General features: G+C 48.1%; 1 protein-coding gene across 2 annotated transcripts in view; it reads left to right on the top strand.

The window, feature by feature from the left end:
* LOC146797915 (galactosylgalactosylxylosylprotein 3-beta-glucuronosyltransferase 1-like) overlaps positions 1 to 16688 on the top strand; it is a 641970-nt gene that overhangs the window by 493621 nt on the left and 131661 nt on the right. The window lies entirely within an intron of this gene.

Genomic DNA, 16688 nt, shown 5'->3' with positions numbered 1-16688 from the left:
ACCTCAAGGTCAGTGGGAGTCCGGTCATGATATTCCCGGACTATACGGCACAAGTGCCGAGATGAAAAAGCACCTACGCTGCTGTAAAACGCCAACTGCATGAACTGGAACTTCCCTAATCCCTGCTGTTCCCTGCCAGGCTAAGGGTAGTGGCTAAATGGGTTGCCAGTTTCTTCGATTCACCTGCAGAGACATGGGACTGGTTGGAAGAATCAGGACTGTGGTCGGGCCTCGCCCCCCAAATATGGAGTCAACTAGGTCAATCAGTGGGAGGACCCGCTGTTGAGGGAAGCGGAGAAGAGTTGAAAACATGACCACAATGACAGTGGCACCAAACCCAGAACAAAGTAGGATGGAGCGTTGAGATGCCTTGGAAGTGGCTGCGACATTGGGGGCCCAGATATACCATGAGTGCCGGGAAGTAAGCTCCTCTGGGTTGGCAACTGCCAGCAGTCCGTCCACCCCTAGACCTGAGGATCTGGACGGTGTGCAGCTGCCTGAAGTCACTGCACAGACTGCAGATGGCATCATATGAGAGAATATATTGGCATGAATAGTGAAGGAGACTGCACATGCAAGTAGTGACTTTCTTGAGATGTTTGACTATGTTACTGATTACTCACCAATGTACAATCTAACACTGGCGCCTTAATATGCGACGCGCACGTATTCTACACACAGATCGCAGCCACTGTAGCGCATAACTAGCAAAATGCGCACACATGCATGCAGGTTGGGGAAGCGGGAGACAACACCTTGGCACAGAGGGATAGGTAATACTCATAGTAAGGCACACACTGCCCACACCCACACCAGTCTTCAAACTGGAAGAGTCACTGCCATTGTTGGACGAGCATCACCGCAGAGTTCGCCCCAATAGTTAACATGGTTAAGGTTTATGTTTTAAGTTCTAGTCCAACATGGTCAACCCGAAGTCCCCGCATACATTACTTACCTGATGTTACACAGCTCGCCCCAAATCAACCGGAACAGTACAATAGTCAGACATGACACAGGTTAAAGTAGCTACGTGGAATATATACATGGCATGCACACACCTACTCTCAGGTATTCTATATTCTCGTACTTGCAAATACACACAGCAGGTATTGCATTGCTTCAGGAGCGCACATGTCACAGGTTGAACTGAAGCGCTTGCGTAGGAGTCAGGTGTTCGGCACCCCATATTCAGCACATGCACAGGGCACACTGCTTTGGATCAGAGTGGGAGTCCCGTTTGTCCGTGAAGAGGACATAAGTGACACAGAGGGCAGGTACACTTTTGTGAAAGGGCGCTTGAACGGCCAAGTGATATTGCTGGGCTCCCTCTATGTCCCTAACACGGACCAGGCCTCCTTCCTCAAACGCATATCTGAGGTAGTAGCTCAATGGAGTGGGATTCCCTGGTAGTGGGAGGAGATTTTAATTCAGTGCTCAACGTAGATCTGGATAGGTCATTCCAGCCCCTCAACAGAACTACCTCTGCATCCAATGCGCAGGCCCTCTCAAATTGGCTTACACATTGGGCTCTGCTTGAAGTATGGTGTATCCTTAATCCCACAGCTCACATCTACTCTCATTACTCTGCAGTGCCCGGGGCTGCTTGTGCACCTGGAAAGGCTGGTGGGATCGCAGGTATTACTCCTGTTGGTCCAAAAAATTGAATAGCTGGGTCGGACCCACTCTGATCATAACCCCCTGTTAATGCAGCTTGGATAGGGAGCACAATGCCCCCCAGTGCCCACGTGGGGACTCCAACCTAGCGCACTGGAGGATTTGGCGTTTCGTTCATCACTGGAGACGACAATTCTAGCATACTTTGAATTAAATGAAGACACGGCTAGTGATGTGCTTAAAGGAATGGGAAGCATTTAAAGTGTTGATCAGAGGCCATTGCATGGGAGCCACGTGGAATGTCTGCAAGCAGTTATCTGACTCCCTTTCAAAAATAGAAACACAGCTGTTATGGTGCGAACAAGAAGGAGAAGGGGCGGGCGGAGACTCGCGACGCCTAGAAACACTGCGCTCAGAGCACGCGGAACAAATGGAGCGACTTTGATGTCACAATTATACTGCACATACAGCCCATATGCACATTATAGCAGACAGAGCAGGCAGATTGCTAGCCTAGTTGATAAGGCAGGAATATGCCCATGCTCCAATCGGGACGTTACGGGCGACCACGGGGCAGATGTTATCTACACCGCGTGAAATACATGAGGCCCTGTCATAGCATTATGCACATCTGTATCAGTCCCGAAGAAGCTGTGATGAACGAGACCTTGAGAGGTTTCTAGGCTCTTTACAGTTACCCACAGTGGCGAGAGAACACAGGGAGACACTTAACGAGCAGATCTCGCTGGAAGAGATTGGAGATGCGATACAATCCCTAGCTTCCGGGAAGTCACCGGCGCTGGATGGCTTATTGGCAGAGTACTATAAGGCATATCGCATCTCGCTTGTGCAGCGTCTTAGCACTGTATACACCACTGTATTAGAGGCCCAACAACTCGCTCCATCTATGGGCGAAGTGCACATGGTGTCGTTGCTGAAGCCCAAAAAGGATCCGGTGGAGATGGGCTCCGATATGCCCTTGGCCCTGCTCAACACCGATTACAAGATATTCACAAAAGTGTTAGCGGACAGAATGGTACAAGTAGTTCCAACATTGGTCCATACAGACCAAAATGGCTTTGTGCCATCTCGTAGTACTTCTCTCAATCTGTGGGGTTTCTTTAGGGTGTCAACATATGCGGCAAGGGAATGGCCACGGGCGGGATGCATTGTACTAGACCTGGAAAAGGCCTTTGATTCCCTGTAATGGGACTATCTGGTTGCAGTACTTTAGAAATTTGATCTGGGCCCAGTCTTAATTCAATTAGTATGCCTACTCTACACTGACCCCACAGTCAGAGTCAAAGTGGGCCCTACATCTCAGACTCCCTTCCAATACAGAGAGGTACACGATAGGGGGGCCCTTTGTCCCCACTCCTGTTCGCGCTTGCAATGGAGCCACTGGCGGAGGTGCTGCGCACCCAGCCGGAAGATGGGATACCCCTAGGGGATGCCACCCATCAGGTGTCACTTTATGCGGATGACCTCCTCATTTACATTAGAGACACTGACCGAGTCCCTGTTCAACTGGCTCGATTATTGGTAGATTTTGCTGCACTCTCTGGGATAAAAAAGAATATAGACATGTCCTGCATCTACTCATTCAAGGAGGGACTCCGAGACCCGGGTCTTGTCATGAGTGATAAACGGGTACAATGGAAGGCGGACACGTTCTGCTACCTGGAAATTCAAATTTACCGCCAATCAAATCCTCTCTTTGATGGGAACCTGGGGAGGGCAGTGACGTCCATTAAATCGCAGGTGAGGTTTTGGAGCACGCTGCCACTGGCTGTAACGGGTAGGATAGCACTCACTAAAATGGTGATACTCCTGAAACTTTTAAACTATTTTATAAGTTTGCCGATATACATACCAGCCTCCTTCTTCACCACCTTAGAGAAACAGATCAGAGACTAGAATGGCACTGAAAAAGTTGTACATACCAACGGACCAAGGTGGGTTGGTGGCTCCTTGTTTTGAGCATTACTACCTGGCCTCTCACAAGCCATACCTCTCTGGAATCCCCCGGGTGTCTAGTTTTCAGAAATGTGTGGGTTTGGTAGGTTTCCCTAGGTGGCCGCCGAGCACCGGGCCAAAAAACTGAATCTGCTGAAACTATATAAAAGCCTCATTTATATACAACCCGATTAGTGTCCGTGTGGGTTTACTGTATGAGTAATTGCAATTGCTTAACCGTGTACACCTGAGATTTAGCCTGGACTGCTCGCGCCACGCACCTAGAGGGTGAGCAGGGGTTATTCTGGGGAGTCATCCTTCGCCCTGACTAGAGGTAAGGGGTCCCTGCTTGTCGCTGGTCCTTACCTGCGCCAACCAGAGTCCCCCTCATTTCTAACATTTCCCTAGGTGGCCGCTGAGCACCGGGCCAAAAAACCAAGTGACCCCCCTTGCAAAACCAGGTTGTTTTGAGCTAGGCAATTTTCATGTCGCCTCACTACGTTGTGGGCCCTTGCCTGTCGCGGGTACTTGGGCCTCCCACACGAGTGAGGCACTGTTTTTATAGGGAGACCCGGGGGAACGCTGGGTGGTAGGACATTTGTGTCAGCCCGGTGATGCCACAACTTTCCCACACAAAAATGTGTGAAAAAGGTGATTTTTTCAGCTAAATTTGAGGTTTGCAGGGCATTCTGGGTAAGGAAACGTTGAGGGATCCACGCAAGACATACCTTCCTGGAATCCCCCGGGTGTCTAGTTTTCAGAAATGGGTGGGTTTGGTAGGTTTCCCTAGGTGGCTGCCCAGCACCGGGCCAAAAAACCAAGTGACCCCCCTTGCAAAACCAGGTAGTTTTGAGATAGGCAATTTTCATGTCGCTTCACTACGTTGTGGGCCCTTGCCTGTCGCGGGTACTTGGGCCTCCCACATGAGTGAGGCACTGTTTTTCTAGGGAGACCTGGGGGAACGCTGGGTGGTAGGAAATTTGTGTCAGCCCGGTGATGCCACAACTTTCCCACACAAAAATGTGTGAAAAAGGTGATTTTTTCAGCTAAATTTGACGTTTGCAGGGCATTCTGGGTAAGGAAACGTTGGGGGATCCACGCAAGCCATACCTCCCTGGAATCCCCCGGGTGTCTAGTTTTCAGAAATGTGGTTTTTTTGGCAATTGTTTAGGTTTGCAAGGGATTCTGGGTAACAGAACCTGGTGGGAGGCAGTCAAGTCACCCCATCCTGGATTCCCCTGGGTGCCTAGTTTTCAAAAATGTATAGGTTTGCTAGGTTTCCCTAGGTGCCCGCAGAGCTATGGTTAAAAACTACAGCTAGGCACTTTGCCAAAAAAGGGTCATTTTTCACAGCAAAATTGAGGTGTGTCCACGTTGCGTTTTGCGCCGTTTCATGTCGCTGTCACTAGGCCGACCCACGCAAGTGAGATACCATTTTTCTCGGAAGACTTTGGGGAACACGGGGTGGGTGGAAATTTGTGGATCCACGCAGATTCCAGAACTTTCCATCACAGAATTGTGGGAACATTTGTTTTTTCTGGCACTTTTTTAGGTTTGCAAGGGATTCTGGTTAACAGAACCTGGTGGGAGGCAGTCAAGTCACCCCATCCTGGATTCCCCTGGGTGTATAGTTTTAAAAATTGTATAGGTTTGCTAGGTTTCCTGTTAGAATCCGGGTTCTCTGGTTGGCACAGGTAGGTACTTGTGACAAGCAGGGAACCTTTCCTCTAGTCAGGGTAAGGGGTTACACTCCTAAAATAACCCCTGCTCACCCTCTAGGTAGCTTGGCGCGAGCAGACAAGACTTATCTCAGAACGTTATAGGTTAAGCATTTGTGAACACATACAGTAACCAAGTGACAACACTACAAATGGGCACCACACAGATTTTTATATTAAAAATAAGGGTTCTTTATATAGAGTTACCACAAGACCATTAAACGACAAAAATACACAATACTGTTACTTTAGATGGTAGAAGTTTGCTTAGTTCTCTTAAGTTCTCAAATGCGACACTTTAAGTCAATGTACCTTAGATGCGACACGCAGGTCAACTAAAGTGTTGCAACGATGCTGATGCGATGAAGTCTTTGGTGCAAAGAAATAAAGACGTGAAGATCTTCCAGATGCGTTACGCTTCTCCGATGTTGCGAAAAGACTCGACTCGATGCGTCGGCTGCAGCGGCGTCACCCCTTTACGTGATGCGACGACAGCTGCCTTGGCAGCGGCGCTTTTCTCCGACGTTTGCAAGGTGCTTCCACTTGATGCGATGCTGCAGCGGCGTCACCCCTTTACGCGATGCGACGACAGCAGCTCCGACGGTGGCATGCTTCTCCGTGGATGCGAGGCGCTTTTCTTGATGCGGTGCAATGCAACAACTACGATGGCTGCGATGGCGACACGCTTCTTCCTCGATGCAAGACTCTTCTCTTGATGCGGTGCAATACGTCAGCTACGATGGCTGCGATGGCGACACGCTTCTTCAGCATTGCGAGACACTTCCGGAATGATGCGAGACGCTTCCGCTCGATGCGATGTTGCAGCGGCGACGCCCTTTGCGAGATGCGATGACAACAGCTCCGACGGCGGCACGCTTCTCCTTCCTGAGTCGCGCTTCCAGCTCCTTGCGACACGCAGTCCCTCAGAAGGCCCAACAACAGCAGCAGGCACTTCCAAAGACTCTGGGGAGCTGGGGGGTGAAGTCCACTGGTCCTGGGACTTCATCCAGGGGGCAAGCTCAGCACAAGCCCATGGAGATCTTTTAAGCACAAGTTGAATTAAAGTCTTTGTCGTCTTTTCTCCTCTCCTTTCAGCAGCAAGCCAACCACTGCAGGCCAATCCCCCAGGTCAGGGACAGTACTCCTCCTTACAGCTTTCCCAGTTCCCTCTCCTCAGGCAGAGGTTCTTCTTGTCAAGCAGGATCTAATATCTTGGGAGCAGGGTCCCAATACTTATACCCCTAATTCCTTTGTTCCTCTGGGGTAGAGGGGCCTTTGCCCAGTCCAAACCAGTTCTTGAGCACTTTGTTGACATGACTCTGCCTTTCTATTCAGGGTGCAGGGCAGAGACATTAGCCACTCCACAGGAGGTGGAGCCAGCATTGTGGTGGCATAGCACAGCCCTATTCAGAGTCCAGGTGCACTCCTCCCACCCATCTGGATGTCAATCTCTCCATTCACCACCAGGCTACCTAGCCCTGCCCCTCTGGGTTTCCCCAGCCCTGTCACCCACACAAACCAGACAGGCAGATACACATCATAGCAGAGGCAGGCTGAAATGGTTAGGCAAGCAAATACCAACTTTCTAAATGTGGTATTTGCAAACACAGAATATTAAAATAAACTTTACTAAAAGATGTATTTTATTATTCTGAGTTCAGGCATACTAAACTCGATTTTCTACCATGTTCCCTGGGTCTGTTAGGATCATAGGATGTAACAATTCTAACAGCCCATTCTGGCCTATGGAGAACAGGTAGCCTTACAATAGTGAAAAACGGAAATGGCTGTAATTCACTATTAGGACATGCCACACACATCAGTGCTTGTCCTACCTTATGCTTACAATGCACCCTGCCCTTGGGCCTACCATAGGGGTGACTAATATGAAGTTAAGGGAAGGTTTAGGGACTGGGAAGTGAGTGCACTTGCCCAGTCAGCATGACAGTACCAGACTGCACGCAGGTTCTGCAATGGCAGACCTTAGACACATTTTACTAGGCCGCTTCTGTGCGTGGCACAACCAGTGCTGCAAGCCCACCAGCAGCATTTGTATTTACAAGCCCTGGGCACTCCTGGTGCACTTTACTGGGGTCTGACAGTAAACCAAATAAGCCAATCATGGAATCCAACCAACATATACATTTTAAAGTAGGGAGAGCATATGCACTTTAGCACTGATCAGCAGTGGTAAAGTGCCCAGAGTCATAGAACAGCCAACAATAGGTCAGAAAAAATACAAGAGGAAGGGAAAAATTTCAGGGATGACCCTGCAAAAAGGGCCAAGTCCAACATTTCCCTAGGTGCCGGCAGAGCTATGGTTCAAAAACTACAGCTAGGCACTTTGCGAAAAAAGGGTCATTTTGCCCTGCGAAATTGAGGTGTGTCCACGTTACGTTTTGCGCCGTTTCCTGTCGCGGGCACTAGGCCGACCCACACAAGTGAGGTACCATTTTTCTCGGAAGACTTTTGGGAATGCGGGGTGGGTGGAAATTTGTAGATCCACGCAGATTCCAGAACTTTCCACCAGAGAAATGTGGGGAAAATGTGTTTTTTTTGGCAATTTTTTGGGTTTGCAAGGGATTCTGGGTAACAGAACCTGGTGGGAGGCAGTCAAGTCACCCCATCCTGGATTCCCCTCGGTGTCTAGTTTTCAAAAATGTATAGGTTTTCTAGGTTTCCTTAGTTGCCGGCAGAGCTAGGGTTAAAAAACTACAGCTAGGCACTTTGCTAAAAAAGGGTCATTTTGCATTGTGAAAATGTGGTGTGTTCACGTTGGGTTTTGAGCCATTTCCTGTCGTGGGCACTATGCCTACCCATTCAAGTGAGGTACCATTTTTATCGGGAGACTTAGGGTAATTCAGATTTGTAAAGGAACTGTTATTACCTATTGACTTTCGATGCATTTCTGCCTTCCAAATGAAAGACATTGTGTAAAAAAGAAGTCATTCTAAAAAATGACTGATAATTCTCATGCTAGTATGAGTATTCCCAGTTTCGGAAATGTGCAAATATCTACTGTTTCTAAACTCTATATTTTGTTCCCATTTCAGAAATACATAGGTGTCTTTCATACCAATTTTTCCATGCACACATTTTTACAGAATAATTGCTATATACCCGGTACATAATAAAAAACCATTGCAAGTTGCTGCTCAGTTTTTGGCTCTTGGTTCTTCGGGTTCTTGGTGAACCTATAAGTCCCATATATCCACACAACCAGTAATGTCCAGCGGATGTAACGGTATATTGCTTTTAAAGAGCTGTCATAAGTAGAAGAAGTTACAGGTGAAAACGTTGACACAAAAGGCTTTTTTTTCCAACAAATTTTCAATTTATCCTATATTTAACTGTTAGTTTCTATAAAGAAACCGTGATGGATCTACACAAATGACCCCTTTCTGAATTCAGAATTTCGTCTACTTCGCTAAAATGTATAACTTTCCAGGATCCATTATTGCTTTTGTACCCATTTCTACCATTAACTGGAAGGAGGTTGAAAGCACAAAAAATAGTAAAAATAGGCTATGTCCCAGAAAAATGCCAAAACTGTGCAAAAAACTGGTATCCCCTAAAAGCTGGGAAAATTGTGATTTCAGCCCCACAAACCCTTTTTTGATAACATTTGCAGGGAAAAACACAGATGCTTTCATTTGCAGCCCATTTTTCCCCTCAAAAAACTAAATTTTTCTGTATTTTGGCTCATTTCTGTGACCCCTCCAGGGGAATCCACAAACCCTGACTACCTTTAGAATCCCCATATTGTTGGAAGAAAAGGACGCAAATTTGGTGTGGATACCTTATGTGGTCAAAATGTTACAGGGGCCTCAGCGCGCACTACCCCAAATAGCCAAAAAAGGGCGTGGCACAGGAGGGGGAAAAGTCCTGGCAGCGAAGGGGTTAATTAAATATATTTAAATTGATTAAATATTTCATTTAAAATTAAGGTAAGAGTCAACAGTGTGTGTAGAGTTGGAAAGTATGTGATGAACCCAGTTCTCAACCGGAGGGGAAAACCTGTTACATTATTCTACAGACAGATATCAGAATGCCTTACCTCTGTGATATGGATTCTTTGTATGTTCCTCAGCCTTGTTAAGTACGTGTCAAGGAGTCTTCTTTATCTGATTGAAAGGGAGCTGGTGAGGTAGAAGTAGTTGTCTTCAAAATGTGGAGGTTTCTATTTTCATGGAGGTTGAGATGAGAGAGAAAGAGACCTTCTTCTATTCCTATGATGGTAGAGGGAGAGAAAGTCTTTTGTAGGTTTTACTTAAATATGTGACACTCTTAACTCTTCTTTGGGTAATTTAGGAAACATCTGAAAATGGCCCCTTTGATGTAAATGTGACACACTTATGAGGAAGATGATAGCAAGGAAAGATGACCAGCCTCTAACGATTTGTCTAATAGCACACAAAGACCTTAATAGGAGCATGCAGGAAAAACCCTGCAGGAAGCACCGTCCAAGAGTAGATTTGCACAGATATTATTGAGAGGCTGCACAGCCCAGAAGTAAGTACGGAAGTCTGTGTTGGTTAGGCATTGATTTCAGCTTCTGGTCCACTCGCTTTTGAGAGTACAAACAGAATAAGACGTCAGGGTGGCGCACGAGATTATGAACCTGAACTCGCCTCTCAGATCCCACTTTGACCAGTCTGGTGCCCAGCTGTGGTCCATGTGGCGCAGCGGGCACCCAACCTGACCAGGGAAATTGTGAGGTTTAAGACTGGAAGAGCCTCCTGAGGGTTCGGCAGATGAGGATGACTTTCATAACTTTCCTAGCTCCACTTGGGGTGCGAATGCCGACTCTGGCTAAGTTGATGTTGGGGACCAGCGGGGAGACCTATCCACACATCAGGGCTTTGATGCCATTCTCGAAGATGTCTGTAATACTTCAGGAAATATTCCAAATGGTCAGCATTTCAGTAATATCTATAAAAAAAGATCTGCTTCCTATGTATTGTATGCTGATACTTGAACAGGTCAAACTCCCCTTCCTAGCTGCCTTCAAGTGTTCTCCGAATATCTAGTTAAAAGCAAGGCTAAATTGCCAAACTCAGACTAAAAACACCATCCTGTTTAATAAATTGAAACAAACATCAGAAGGATGAAACAGGGAGGGTATAGCCAACTACACCATTTTTATCAATGCAAATGGGATATTAAGTCCTACAAAGATAAACACATTTGACTGGCCCTGTGTTCTCTCAAAACTGTGTAGCCTGCTCACACCGTACCTTCTCTTTGTGCAGTAAGTAATTAGGTGAACGCATTATAAAGGAGGACACTCTACCACAGCACTAGCTGAGCTTTTAGGAGTTGTGTACATTTCATGGTAGAGCGAAAATGTATATCGGTCAGTTTCACACACAACGAATTCAAGAGACGACCAGTCTCTGAAACCTGGCCATTCTTTCCCAGAGAGATCCACACTGATAGCTCCACCTATGTGGGTATTTCACATTGTTGGGTGAAATAGGTATGTATTTAGGCCCTTATCAAGAGAAGGGGTGGGCGGAATTTGCGAAATTCACTTTCGCAAATTATCGCGAAAATGTTAAAAATCTCCGCAAACACGCGGAAATATCGCGAAGATGCGGAAGTCTTTTTCCCGCCCGTTTGCGGTATGTTCTACGTGGTGGCGGCTCGCCAACATACCCATGCGGTTGCTCGCGGGCGCGGCCATCTTGTTTTCACTTGTCTCGCGGTGCATGATCGCGAGAAGAAAGACGTGATCGCGCGACGAATGATGTTACTGCGGGCGCAAACTGTCACGAGACAGCGCAAACGGCTACCAACAATCCAACATCTAGTGAAGAACGCGACCGGATCAGGAAAACTTGTTGGCGAACGCGGGGATTCAGGTAAAGCGATCGCGCGCACGCAAGAATGTATTATTTTACAGCGCGAGCAAGCAAAAAATTTCAGGTAAAATGCGGATTGCGGAAATTTTGACATTTTCGCGCTCTCCGTGGAACGCGAAAATGTCAAATTATCGCAATTTCCGCGAGCGGAACGGATTTTTAGCCCAGGCCTAATCAGGCCCGGACTGGCAATGCCGGGCACCGGGCAATCCCCCGGTAGGCTGCCAGGGGTGGGGGCCGTTTTTTTGGCAGGGGGCCGGTTTCATTGCTGGGGCCGGTTTTTTGGTCCGACGCGAGTCGCGCGACGACGGCGTTAGTAAGAAATCGTGCAAGCACCACTACTCTCTCTGTGTGTGTCTCTCTCCTAACTGCGTGTGGGTGCGGCACAGAAAAAGCACAATATCAAGTAAAAATCAGATTCATTCAGTTCACTGACATCACTCTCAGGCTCTGGACTGATGATTCTACACACTGCCTGTGCCTGGGCTGCGGCGCCGCCTTCGCCTGCTGCAATAATTTATTATTATCAGTATCACCTGCAAATAGGGGGAGGGTCGTCACTCGGGTCGCGCTCGCGCGCAGTCGCAGAAATCTCCGCCAGGCAGGCCCGGGCGTGTGCGCGGACCGCGGTCTCAGTTCATCCACCTTAGGGTGGGGCGGCCGTCCCGTGTGGTGACATGCGCATTGGGGTTACAACAATTAAAAGTGCGCGTGACCCCGACCGAGGAGCATTCGATTCCAGAACAACAACACAGACAGCCACTAAGAAGACAGAGAGACTGAGGGAACGAGGCACGGGCACCCCGTAATTTATTTCTAATTCTAGCCTCTGCCTGCTGCCTGTCCCTCCCTCACTAGTACTACCGACTGTCCGTCCGTCGCCGCCCGCCGCCCGCAGAGGTGAGTCTGTGTCTTTAGCAAATAATTTATTATCAGGAAATATGATAAATTCAACATGGATGATGGCATGGCTTTGGTTGGCATTGGCATTTGTTTGGCACTACTGTGGGCTGGGCCGCGGGGCCGGGATTATACAAAGGGTATAGGCCTTTCCCCCGGCCCAGGGCCTTGGCCTATCGCTTATACCTTTTTGTTGATCCCCGGCCGGTTCTGCGCAGCGCACTAGCGCCCTGGGCCCCCCCTGAGTCTGGATTGTGGATTTAGAGCAGGGCCGGCTTTAGGGCGGTGCGACCGGTGCCACCGCACCGGGTGCTGGCTTCCTGGGGGCACCGGTTTGAAAGTTTATTATGCTTTTGAAGCACCTGTTGCAGCATTTCTTTCCCCCGCAATTACCAGGCCGCCGCCTCACATAAATGTCAAGAGAACTGGTGTGATTAATTATCTTCCTGGAGAGAGATCAGCATTTTGTATAGTTGAGGTTTTGACTTAGGTGAAGTTAGTGCAGAGGGTTAATATGCCTGCTGCAAAGAACGTGTACCAAGTAGATTACAGAGTGCGTATGATGTAAAAAGATCAGCCGGTTACTACTTTCAAAAGAAGCATCCTTTTGTTACTTGCAATTTATAACTTAAAGTCCTAATATAGAATAGTGGGCTATTAACTTTCATCCTAGAACTGCATACACACTGCAAAGTATACATTATTAGAACATTTATTAATGTTGCAAAAAGGATTAATTTGGCTAGAAATTGATTCTTATTATTAAAGAGAACCCCCAACTATGCGGTTTCTTTTTAGACTCTGCGTTTGTGCTTCTCCACACCAAGCACTCTTACACTATACTGCCTAGCAGTATGGATGACATGTGACTCCTACACTTTTAGTCCTTTGGCTTATGTAACATTTCCTATACACTGATTTACACACGTATGATTGATTGTCTCTGTGTAATGTGTGTGATGCAAAGTGCTCGGACACCCTACACTGGTATGAGTGGTGCTATATAACTAATTCAATGCATCTGAGAGAGTGTGGTTATGGAGACTTGGTCACTGTTAAAGGGTGCTAGTGAGAGAATCCGTGGTGGAGGTGGTCATGACTCATGGGGGGGGGGGGGGGGACGCGCCAACTAACAATGTCGCACAGGGCGCCAGCACTAAAGCCGGCCCTGATTTAGAGTCAGCCATTTAGATCACTGAGCAGGCCTCCTTGCTGTTCGTGAGCAGGGGCCAGGGGGGCAGACAACACAGCGGCGATGCCGACTGGTGCCGGAGCGAGGTGGTGGTGGTGGCTGGCTCAGGCTGCCAGGCCTGCCTGTGCCTGCGAGCAAGACTCCGGCTATGCTAGCACTGCAGCACCACTACCTACCAGGCCTGGTTCTAGAGGGTGGGCCAGGCCCTCCCAAACCTGAGCCTCCTTGGCCCTCGCAGTGAATCTGCCACCGATGTACAACAACAATAACAACTGTTAACTTGTGATTTACGATCCTGCTGCAGAGCAACCATTTGTCTGTTGGTAGTTCGGTATGCAGATAAACTGAATTTTATGGGAATAGCTCAGTGGGTTACTACCTCGGTCACAGATATCCTTGTGTTACTTGCAGTTCAGAAGTTATTATCTGACCAATGAACTGTCATCAAAAAACTGCATACAATCTTCGCTTTTTTGTGTTGTGATGTAGTTAGAACTTCTCCATTCTTTCATTATTCTAAGGTTACTAAAAAGAGTTTGTTTGGGCAGTTATACATTTTGATCAGTAAAGCCAACCCTGCCCACTGGAGTACTCTTTAAACCCTGACTTTGTGCTTCTCCCGACCAAACCCCCGTAAAATATACTGCCCACCATGGATGAAGTGATTTCTACTCCTTGTAATCCTCATTAGCTTATATGACATTTCGTGTAAACTGATTTATTGTCTCTGTATAATGTGTGCTGTTATGTAAAGTACTGTGACACCTTACACTGATATGAGTAGTGCTATACAACGAATGGAATTGGTATGAGAGAGGGGCAACGGAGAGATGAGGGGCACTAGTGGAGGGTGGCAGTGAGGGAATACCAGGAAGAGGTCATGGGGTGCTGGGAGCTACGGAGAGATGAAGGGTGTGGGTGGCAGTGAGGAAGTCAGAGGAGGAGGTCACGGGGTGGGGGGGAACTACAGAGAGCTGAGGGGCACTAGTGGAGAGTGGCAGTGAGGGAAGCCGAGGAGGAGGTCATGAGGTGGGGGAACTACAGGAGAGATGAGGGGCACCAATGAGGGTGGCAATGAGGGAAGCCAAGGAGGATGTCGGGCAGGGGGAACTACAGAGATGAGGGGCACTAGTGGAGGGTGGCAGTGAGGGAATCTGAGGAGCAAGTGGGTCACAGGCTGGAAGGGAACTACAGAGAGATGAAGGGCACTGTTGGGGGGAGCAGTGAGGGAATCCGAGGAGGAGGTCACGGGGTGGAGTGGAAACTACAGACAGATGAGGGGCGCTGGTGGAGGGAGCAGTGAGGGAATCCGAGGAGGAGGTCACGGGGTGGAGGGGCTACAGAGAAATGAGGGGATCTAGTGGAGGATGGCAGTGAGGGAATCTGAGGAGGAGGTCATGGGGTGGGGGGGCTACAGAGAAATGAGGGGCACTAGTCGAGGGTGGCAGTGAGGGAATCCGATGAGGGGGTCATGGGGTGGGGGAACTACGGAGCGATGAGGGGTGCTGGTGGAGGGTGGCAGTGAGGAAATCTAAGGAGGAGGTCATGGGGTGTGGGAGCTATGGAGAGATGAGGGGTACTGGTGGAGGGTGGTAGTTAGGGAGTCTGAGGAGGAGGCCATGAGGGGGAGTGGCTACGGAGAGATGAAGAGCACTGTTGGAGGGTAGTTGGTAAGTTATCTACAGAGAAAGAGGTCAAAAAGACTTTTGTACCAGCACTAAAGCCGGCCCTGTCAGGGCCTTTCTGTTTTTGTTTATTTAACTAACAGTCATGTGATTAGGACAACTGTAGAGCATACTTTAACATGCATGCTGATTACATTTACTGCTATATTCAATGTTTCAAGTTTGAAGGTGATTTTACTGTTGTTTTTTACTGGGAATAAAGAAAGTGGAACTGAATGGTGGCTGATATGGGGCTGGGTCCCAAGGTCAGCTGTGAGATAAGGTGTAATGGAGAGGGGTGGTAGAAAAGTGGATAATCAAGCCTGTAAGGAAGTGCGCTGCACAGTCCTGGGTCAGGTGGAGGTAGTAATGAAGAGGGTTTCTCCCTGAAGGCTCGCACAGAGGGAGCCCGAGTAGAGTCACTTGCTAGATGCTCCCACCTTAGAAACCTCCTCTTCCCATCAAAGGGACATTACATGGAAGAAAAGCACTTTTTTAGAGTGATAACATTTAGAAAGAGTGTGTTTTACTGTACCTTGTAAGACTAAGGAGAGATAAAAGGAGGGCCCAGAAGCAGGCCTGGCTAGATATATAAGCGATAAATCTGGCCAGCAGTGGCCCACCCAAATGTATGTTTGGCCCACCCAAACAAAGATTCCTGGAGTCGGGCCTGCTACCTACACCCCCCCTTTTGCAGGCGGAGTCCACTGCTGCCGGAGCGAGGTGGTGGTGGGTGGGTGGCTGCCTGCCTGTGCCTGCGAGAGTCTGGCTATGCTAGTGCAGCACTGTGGATATGTGTGACTGTGCTCCCATTGGTGGCGCTGTTGTGCTGCTTGACTCTTGGGGGGCTGTAACTGGGGCGAAGGTTGGCGTCAGCAAGTCTGCTTAAAATATATCTTTCAGCACAAGCCCCATCTTGGGGCTTGTGCTGAAAAATATATTTGAAGCAGACAACAGGGCTTTCTAGAGTTTATTTATTTACATTTTTTTTTAACACGACTGAGTCCTTTTGTTTTGTTTTCCACTGGCCACTGCCTGGTGTTGCCACTGGGCTCTGGCACTTGCGCCGCTTAGGCTAACGTGGGGGGCCTTTTTTAGCTCATGTTCAGGACAAAGGCTTTGTCCTGAACATGAAAGATAAGTCTGTTTTTTGGGAAGGAGTCCGAGCCATGTGGATTACCGAGTTTAACAGAACATACTGCCAACACGTGGCAGTCAGCCTGGTCGGTGCCGCGTTCAATCCTTACATCAGGGTGGTTGTTTTAGTGTAGTCCGCATTGTTTCCTGAATTAGGTTAGATGTTTCAATTCGGTGTCAAATTATTGTGTGGTGCACATGGATTTTTCTTGTATCTAGATGTCATTGTGATTGTGCAGTCAGTATTCACACTAAATAACCGATGTAGTGTGCTGAGAGACAGCGCATCTTAACCGGCTGCTAACACGGTGCCTGATTTTGTATTCGCTGTAGGAAGTGTGCTTCGTATTCAAGGCACACAGCGACAAGATGATGAGCTGCGCACAATATTTACATGCCTTTACTTATCTCAGTAATTTCAGCATCGCATCGACAATATCGGCGAGTGACCTCAACATAGAAGAGGGCATTGCATTGAAACCTAGGCAAGTCAAAGGTGGCAGCTGCTTTTCTTTAAAGATGGTGTTTATTTTAGGGCCACACTCTTGCATTCTCCTCTCGCTACCATTATGGGGATACATTAAATAAAAACAGTACTAGACAAATCACATCTCTCGGGAGAGCAGCATTTTATTAAAGCACT

Source organism: Triturus cristatus, chromosome 9 (genome assembly GCF_964204655.1).
Source record: "Triturus cristatus chromosome 9, aTriCri1.1, whole genome shotgun sequence".
Taxonomy (NCBI): domain Eukaryota; kingdom Metazoa; phylum Chordata; class Amphibia; order Caudata; family Salamandridae; genus Triturus; species Triturus cristatus.
The sequence above is the reverse complement of the archived record's forward strand: the minus strand, read 5'-3'. Positions and strand labels throughout refer to the sequence as shown.